General features: G+C 38.3%; 1 non-coding gene across 1 annotated transcript; it reads right to left on the reverse strand.

The window, feature by feature from the left end:
- Window positions 1–9,305: 9,305 nt before the first annotated feature.
- Window positions 9,306–9,409, reverse strand: LOC127900486 (small nucleolar RNA R71). The gene has a single exon (XR_008052669.1). It is a non-coding gene; the product is annotated as a small nucleolar RNA R71 (small nucleolar RNA).
- Between the last annotated feature and the right edge of the window lie 436 nt (window positions 9,410–9,845).

Below are 9,845 nucleotides of genomic sequence, written 5' to 3' on the forward strand. Positions count from 1 at the left end.
CGGCAAGATGGGCATGCTTGTGGCGAGCATGAAAGCAAGGCAAGTCAGACGCGTGGCGTGGGACGCGGCAACGACTGTGCGTTGTGGGATAAGTGCCACAACAACAGCAGGTGCAAGAGCGTATGTGGGTGGCGCGCGCAACATCTCGCAAGCATGTGGCACATATGGGCGTGCAAGCGCTAGACACTGGATGCAAGCATGTGGGATGAATGAACACGCGAGTGTGGCATTGAGGCGCGCGAGGCATGCGTGCTGGCTGAGTTTTGGACAGCGAGCGAGGTGGCACGAAACTAAGCCAAGGGCTATAAAATGGGCCTAACAACAAGCATCAGTGGGAGACATGGCCTTGGAACAGATGGCCAGAGATATGGGAAAATAGAGAGTGGGCAGTGGTGGTTACACACCAAGAGAAGTGGGCAGCGACGGTTACACCTCACAACCTCCTTATTTCTAGGCTTATAGGCAACATTTGCCTTGTTCTTTGAGGGAATAGAGATGTGATCCCTTATACATGCTTAATGGGTGCCTAGTTTTGTGGGAAATGAATTGAGGTAGCTCAAGGGTAGCGCGCCACCTCGCCTTAGGAAATGGGAGTGTCATTTGCAATGTGTATATCTAGTGAAAGTGAGTATGTGTTTGAGATGGACAATTTTGGGAGAGAGTGACATCCTCCGAGCACATATAGCTTCTCACTAGGTTGTAACTTTGCTTATTGAGGAAAATAGAAATGTTGGAGGCTGGTGTCTCCGTAAAAATAATCTTGTACGTGTTGGTTTCTCTTTGTTGAAGCGAAAAATCTTGGGGTGCGCATTTAGCACATAACCTCCATTAGTGTTGTTGAGTGGTTGGTCGAGTGAGGCTTGACACCATCACAAGCTTGCTGCATCTTGAGAAAAGTCATGTGACAACTGGCATTAGAGCCCCAGGTTTGGATTTAGAATTCTTCAACAAATGTCGGGGGAAAGAATGAAGGATAGGTTGGTTAGATTGGAAGCTATTGTCAGGAACTTGCCGCTTGATTCAGATAAGCCGACGATCACAATGGAAGTTAACTTAGGGGAATTGGCAAATCTAAAACTTGTTTATTACAGATTAGCAAGGGATGTTGGTGAAAAGATGGGGTCAGTTTTGGATGATGTTGCTTTTTTGGCGAGGGAACTAAGGGGCAACATCGGGGCAATTGAGAATGATGTAGGTTTGCTGAAGCACACAGTTAGCAACGCATTAGTGCATTCGAAGTGGGGCCTATGAAGATTAATGTGCCCGAACCAAAGCCATTTAGTGGCACGCGCTATGCAAAGAAGTTAAAGAACTTCCTATTGGACGTGGACCAGTACTTTAAGGCTACTCGGGTACCCGAAGAGGAGCAAGTTTCAATTGCTACCATGTATCTAATAAGAGATGCAAAACTCTAGTGGCGAAGTAGGCTCTAGAAGGATGCCGAAGCACAGAGGTAGCCTATCGAAAGTTGGGAGTCACTCAAGCGAGAATTGAAGGGTCAATTCTTGCCAGGCAACGCGAGCTAGATTGCACGAGAGAGCTTGAAAAAGCTAAAGCAAACTGGTTTACTCAAGGATTATGTCAAGGAGTTTAGTTTTTTTATGTTTGACATCAAGAGCATGTCCGATGAAGACAAGTTTTTCAATTTTATTTCAGGTTTGCAACCATGGGCGCAAATTGAATTGCAAAGACAAGTGGTGCGAGACTTACCTTCGGTAATTGCCACTGTGGATGGTTTGGTGGATTTTAGGATTACGAGTTCTTCGCCCTTGAAACTTAAGAAAGGAAAAAATGCAGGGAAAAAGAACCCCTCTAAGCGTGATGGCTGGAGAAAAGAGGGCATCTCAAAGAAATTCAAACCGAGAGGTTTGCAGGAAAAGAAAGACTTGAGGTACTTCATTTATGACAGTCCGCATAGAACAAATGATTGTCCAAAATGCGGAAAAATCAATGCAATGGTTAAGGAGACTAAAGTGGAACCTTTAGTGGTCGAAGCAAATACTTCGCAGATGAACCCATTACAATTGATGAATGATCTAAGGGAGGAAGTCGCGCATAACGATAGCAACTAAGGGCTGATGGCGACAATCGTATAGGTAAATAGGCGTGAAGTGCAAGCCATGCTTGATACGGGAGCCACTGCTAAGTTCCTAGCGTCGTACAAGGTGTCGTGCTTGGGATTGGAAGTGACTGCGGTGGGCAATAATGTGAAAGTTATTAATGCTGCAAGTGTGGGTGTTCAAGGGGTGACCATTTGTTCCTTGAGGGTTGGAGCATGGGAAAAACAGGCGAAACTCACGGTTATGCCTCTTAATGATTCTGACTTAATTCTTGGAATGGAGTTATTTGTTGTTGTTATGGTACATGTGATGCCTTATCGGAAGTGCATCATTATCATGGGCTTGGAGACGCCGTATGTTGTACCATGCCAATTTCGGGTTCATGGCAGATCAGAATCATCACTCTAATCTGCAAAGTAATTTGAAAAAGGGTTGAAAAAGAAAGAGAACTCACTCTTAGCTGCGTTGATTGAGTTAAAATCGGATCAGGTTGTTGAGGTGCTTAATCAGTACGCAGAGGTATTGAATAAGTTTGTGGATGTAATACTGCTGGAGTTTCCTCGAACCCTTCCACCTAGACATGTTGTTGATCATTGGATTGATCTGGAACCAGGTGTAAGACCCCCTACACAGGCTCCTTATCGAATGGCGCCTTCGAAGTTACCAGAACTTCGCAAACAACTAGATGAGTTGCTGGACGCGGGGTTCATATAACCATCTAAAACACCATATGGTATGCCGATATTATTTCAAAGGAAGAAAAATGGCTTGATGCGGATGTGTGTTGACTTTTCGGTCCCTAACGTTACAGATTTGTTTGATCGATTGGCCAGAACATCTTACTTCACGAAGCTAGACTTGAGGTCGCGGTATTGGCAAGTACGAATTACTGAGGGTGACGAAGCAAAGATAGCTTGCGTAACTCAGTACAGGTCTAACAAGTTCTTGGTGATGCCTTTCGGAATCACCAATGTACTTGCAATATTCTGCAATTTGATGAACAATGTTCTTTATGAGTACTTAGACCGCTTTGTGGTGGTGTATCTCGACAATATAGTCGTTTATAGTGAGTCTTTGGCGGATTATCTTGATCACCTTAGACTAGTGATCTTACGGTTACAAGAACAGAAATTGTTTGTCAAGAAGGAGAAATGCGAGTTTTGTCACTGGGAAGAGATGTTATTGGGGCATTGGGTGAGCTAACGCAAGATTCGCATGGATGAGAGGAAGGTCAAGGCAATTGTTGATTGGCCTGCACCTTCGAAAATGGTTAAACTTTGATCGTTTCTTGGGTTAGCTAACTACTACCGCAAGTTCGTCGAGGGGTACTGATACGAATCCCACAATGAAACTTTCAATCCTACAATTAATTTGTAGTTTCAACTTCCCAAGAAAGTTCTAAACAGATTTATGGCAAACAAAAACCTTGACCCAATGCTTAAGAAAACATGAACCAAAGGTATAGAGAAGGGTATTGACGCCACACTCAAGAAAAAGATGAGAAGGTGAGTGATAAGTCTAAATTTGGAACACCACAAGAATGTAAATTCTTGATAAGTTCACTAGTTCTCAAAAGAACCAAAGAAAGAATAATCTTTCAAATTCAAAATAACATTTAATCTCCTTACATACCAAGGTTGCTGAATTTAAATAGGCTAAAAGGAACCCAAGATCCTAAAAATACAAATGGAAACATTGGAACAACCCTCCAAGTAAGTTTGTCAAAAGATGTTTCAAAAGTCTTCACCAACCCACCATGATCAATGCTATCTTTGACAAACTTAATGCTAGCCTACTATAATTAATGCTATCATTGACAAACTTGAAACAAAACAAACAAATAAGTTGAAAAACAAAGGATTCGTTGAAAATCCCAAGTCTGAACAAACTGTAAAGAATTGGTCATAACTCCTTCTAGAGAACTCCAAATCCAGCTTTGTAAAATTTATTGGAAAGCTAACTTAATTATCTTTCCAACGGTATATAGCTTGCATTTTAATTCTGGCTCAATCAATACAGTTTTTATTCCGAATTTGACCTTTCTGCATTTGATACAACTTGTGTATTTGGCTGCCCAATGACTTGAATAATGCCCACAATGCCTTGTCTTCTCTTCAAGCCCAATTCATGATGTCTTGCATCTTGAATTGCATTTTCAATCCATATTTTCTCAATTAATCCATTTAAAGCAGCTTGCATCTTTTTGGCTCTTGCTCTTGTAATTGGGCTTCCATGAATGTGCAAAGGATCACTTGAAGTTTTAATGGTCCCTTGATGGTTCTCATCAGGTACTCGAAGAAAGTAAGTGCATTGACGGACTTGTTGAAGAAAGATTGCAAGTGGGAATGGACAGAAACATGTCAGCAAGCGTTTGAAAAACTCAAACAAGTAGTAACTTTGGAGCCGATGCTCAAGCTACCAGACTTCAATTTGCTGTTTGAGGTACATACGGATGCATTGGATAGGGCCATTGATGGGGTGCTTTTTCAAGAGGACCATCCGCTTGCTTTCGAGAGTCGGAAGCTAAAGAGTGCAGAACAATGGTACTCGGCACATGAAAAGGAGATTATGGCAGTGGTGCATTGCTTGGGCATATGGAAGCACTACTTATTGGGTGTGGTCATTTATTTTGAGACACAGAAAAAGCTATCACCGAAGCTAGCGAGGTGGCAACAATTCCAAGCCGAATATGATTTCATGCGGGTACATAGGCCTGAAAGGCAAAACCAAGTGGCAGACGCTCTCAGCCGCAAAGAAGTCGAGGCGTATGTGGCCGCTTGGACTACCGTGACAATGGATTTTCTTGATAGACTTAGGCAGCAAGTGAAGGAGGATCCTAGCTACTGCGAACTCTGTGAGAAGATCAAGCAGGGCTTAGTGCGGAGCTATTGGGTCGAGGAGAACCTAATTTATGCATGTGGTGGGAAAATGTATGTTCTTGCAGAAGAGGACTTACAAAGGGTTTTGTTGTGAGCGACACATGATTCTCAATGGGCCGGACATCTGGGGGTGGAAAGGATGATGGCGCTTGATAACTCTATGAAATGAGAGTTATCATATCACTTTTAGACTTAAATCAGTAATACTTAAAGAGTAAATGACATGTTTTTATTGCATTTTTGTTACATTTTGCATAAAAAAATTCATTTTATTTTATTTTTAATAAATTTAGTTGTTTTAGAATAATTTGTGTGCTTAAATCATATGCATAATTGTAGGTAACCAGAAGCTTAAATTTCAAGAAAAGAATGCTAATGCAATATGCTTACAAAAATAAGGAAAGAACTTGGCTACTGAAGAATTGAGCAAGTCTGGAACAGTGCAGATATTATAGCTGTTGTGTAGCAACCATTGCTGTAGCATTCCTCGAACAACGACAGAGAAAATTTTGAGCGAAATACTCAGAATATTGCGATCTATAGTTTCTGAATTTGGAATATACGCATCCTAGGCTTACGTTTACCCTAATTTTCAACTATAAAATTAGTACACATCATAAGAAAAAAGGAGAGCCGTCAACCAAGATAAAAAATCGAAAAGAAACAAAGGAAACACAAAGTTCAAGAGCAAAAATCAAGGCTACACAAGTGGAGAATTTACAGGAATCAATTGGATTCCAGTTGTTCTTATTCTTCTTTTGATTTCTTGTTTATTCTTTGACATGAGAACGTATTTGCCTACTAAACCTTTGTTGTTTAGTTTTCTTTGGCAAACTATGAACTTGCTGACTGAACCTTTGTTGTTTGGTTTTCTTTAATAAACTATGAGCTAATAATATTTGTGGTTGAGTGATAACAATCTTAATGAGTTCTTAACTAAAATTTAAATGTTGCTACATGTTTACTATAACATTTTGTTGTGATAGTAGTTATTTAAAGTCATTATTACATAGTTTATTAGTTTAATTGTTAATCTATTTTAATTTAAGGCAAATTGTGATGTTAAGATTGCTGCAGCAATTTCAGTAACATTAATCATTGTGGAGACAATCTTGAATACTTATAATTATATTACTTGTTGTGTACACTTACACATTTACACCCATATCATTTGAATTTATACCAACAAGTTTTTGGCGGTGTTGCCGGGGATTGATTATTTATTGAAATTTTTGAATTTAATTTTAATAGTGTTAAACGTTGATTTTATTTTAATTGGCTTATTTTGTTGGCAGAAAACTCTTGCATGTTCAAATACATACCTATTCAATTTCAATTTGGTCCAGAGATTGGAAGAACCGCAAGGAGATTAAGAAGAGAGCACACAAATTCAAAAGATGTTGTAGCAATGGATGGTGTTGTGCAAATTTTATTGAACTCGCAAGTGCACGAATCTATTGTAGAATAAATCAATAGTGACGAGTTTCGATCCCACGAGGAGGTGGATTTTAATTATGTGTAGAGTTAATTTTCTAAGTGGGTGATTGGATTTGTGGTGGAAGTGATTTAGATTATTTTAAAATTTAAATTAAAATGGCGGGAATAACTTGAAGTGAAATCTATTAAAATGAAGCGCTTGGGTATTTGGATCTGCATCAACATGCACCATGGGCTTAATATTCCTTATTAGTGCCAATTAAATCATGAGGGGGGTTTCCACTCCCTATGAATCACACTCTAATCAATATGGTGCTAAGAGATTAGCGTGCCAAATAGTAATAACCTTGCACTAGGGAGCCGATTAAACTAGTGTGGTATCTAGACAAGATTATTACTATCTATCGACAAAAAGTCAAAACATCCACAAAAATCAGAGAGGAAGAGAAAGTAAGTTTACTAAATAAATCCCATGGAACATGTTGAGACTTCACCTTCAACCCAAGCTTGAAAGAAAATTAGCTACTCATAATTGAACTAGGGGTAAAATATGAATTTATTAAAATACGTAGAAAATACAAGATGGAGAAGGAATTACCAAAAACGAAGCTAAAAAATGAATTCAGGGGTGTCAAATTAGGAGGAAAGCCCCCTTTTTATAAATATACTAAGTAAATTATGGTCATCGGATTAAAAATAATTTCGACGCTCAAGATTGTGCCACGTGTCAACAGTATGCGGTTTGACCACGCGGTTTGAATAGTAACACAGTATGAACAATGAGGCGGTGTTGAGTGTTAAAAAATGCATATTTATAAAGGAGAAAATCGTCATTTTACATTTCAAGTCTTACTAACAACCCTTACTTTTATGTATTTAACCTTCTTGTGATTTAATTACATGTGTTTTATTTTAATTAAGTATTTTAGGGGTATTATAGTCATTTCACAATAAAGGAGAGATCAGACGGCAAAACAGACATCACTTTTGAACTTAGGTCTACATTACTATTCATGACACTGTTCACATAGACGGATTGATGACGTGGCATTGACCGATGATGTGGCATTGACTGATGAGGTGTCACGATCCTGTTGGACTAAAATTCTTATGTACTGTTGATGGTGACGTGGCAGCATATCAGTGGACGAAAAATCTCGCGTATGGTACATGTATCACACAGAATTATTTTTAACCAAACCGCGTTACTGTTCAACTCGGGTCAAACCGTGTTACTGTTCATCTGCGTGGTCAAACCGCGTACTGTTGACTGATGATGTGGCGCAATCCTGAGCGTCCAAACTATTTTTAATCCGATGGCTATGATTTACTCCATGTATCTATAAAAAGGGGGCCTCCCCCCCTAATTTGATATCTCTGAATCCATTTTTGGGATCCATTTTCTGTGATTCTCTCTCCATCTTGTATTTTCGACGTATTATAATAAATTCTCATTTTGCCCGTAGTTCAATTATGAGTAGCTAATTTTCTTTCAAGCTTGGGTTGAAGGTGAAGTCTTAACATGTGTCATGGGCTTTATTTGGTAAATTTATTTTCTCTTCCCCTCTAGTTTTTGTGGATGTTTTGACTTCTCGTCGACAAATAATACTAATCTTGTCTAGTACCGCCTTGGTTTCACCGGCTCCCTAGTACAAGGTTATTATTATTTAGCACGATAAGCCCTTAGCACCATATTGATTAGAGCGTGGTTCATGAGGTGTGGATTCCCCCCTCATGATTTAATTGGTATTAATAAGGAATATTTAGCCCATGATGCATGTTAATACGGATCCAGATACCCAAGTACGTCATTTCAATAGAATTATCTTCAATTTATTCTCGTCATTTCAATTCCAATTTTAGAATTTATTCTCGCAAATTTAATTTAAGATTTAGCATATTCCAAATCATTTCCACCACAAATCCAATCACCCATTTACAAAATTAATTCTACACACAATTAAAATCTATCTCCTCGTGGGATCGACACTCGTCACCATTGATCTACACTACAATAGATTCGTGCACTTGCGAGTTCAATAAAATTTGCACAATAAGTTTTTTGCGCCGTTGCCGAGAGGTAAGTAATTTTAATTCATAGAATTAATTTTTATGAATAATTCCATTCAAATTATTTTCTTGTATTTATTTTAAAAAAAAGAGAAAAAAAAAGTAAAAAAAAAAGTGAATATACAATTAAAGGTTAATATTTCTTTTCTTTTTCTCTTCTTTAAAATTCTGTAATTTAATTTTCAATTTATTTTTTCTTTGTAATTTTTGTTTATTTTATTAATTTAATTTTTAGTTAATTTATTTCACGTATTTTTTTTAGTGTGTTTTTATAGTAAGGTTGTAATAGCTCAATAAGGTTAGTATCGTAATTTCTCCTTCTTCTTTATTTTTATTTGTTTTGTTCCCATCTTTATTTTTATTTTATTTGTTTTGCATGCACAGTCGTAGGTCATTATTACCTAATCTTGAACCTATAGACCTTGAATTAGAAAAAACACTTCACACACACAGGCACATTAAAAATAAATTTGGAATGGATTTACAAGCACCACAAGAGAGGCTATTTAAGGATTATTTCAGTCCTTTAGCTAATTTGAGCACATCATGCATAAGATACCCAAATGTAGCTGCTAGGAGTTTTGAACTAAAACCTAGTGTGCTAAATTATCTCCCAACATTCTATGGCCTAGAAAATGAGGACCCATATAATCATCTGAATGATTTTCATGCCATTTGTCAAACGTTTAAATATGAAAATTTTTCAGATGATGATGTTAAACTCAGATTATTCCCATTTTCTTTAAAGGATAGAGCTCGTTCATGGTTAAATACTTTACCTGCTAATAGCATTTCATCATGGGAACAAATGGTAACGAAATTTTTGAATAAATATTTCCCAGTGCATAAAACCAATGCTATTCGCAGGGAAATATCAGAGTTTACCCAGAGAGAGGACGAACAATTTTTTAAAACATGGGAGCGATTCAATGGGCTACTCTTGAAGTGTCCACATCATGGGTACGAGAAATGGCACCAATGCCAATACTTTTTGGAGGGATTATTGCCGAATGTGCAAGAATGGCTAATGGCAACAAGTGGAGGAGAGCTAATGTCAAAAAGTGCATCAGAGATTTGGGAATTCTTCCAGCGACAAGCGGATAATTCCCAACAACGGAGTCGATCACTCAGGAATACTAGAAGAATTAAGGGAGTAAATGAGGTTCACATTGGCGAGTCAAGTTCAGAAATTAAAGAAGTCAAAGCGATAATTGAAGGTCTCTCTCGACAAATAGCATCGTTATCGACTGCTAAATCAACAGAACCACATGACCATGACTCATACTCAGATCAAGCTAATGCCATAAGTGTAATGAGAAAGCCATCAAATTACAACCCATACGCCAACACATATAACCCTGGATGGAGAGACCACCCCAATTTTTCATGGTCTCAAGGA

Source organism: Citrus sinensis, chromosome 2 (genome assembly GCF_022201045.2).
Source record: "Citrus sinensis cultivar Valencia sweet orange chromosome 2, DVS_A1.0, whole genome shotgun sequence".
Lineage (NCBI taxonomy): Eukaryota > Viridiplantae > Streptophyta > Magnoliopsida > Sapindales > Rutaceae > Citrus > Citrus sinensis.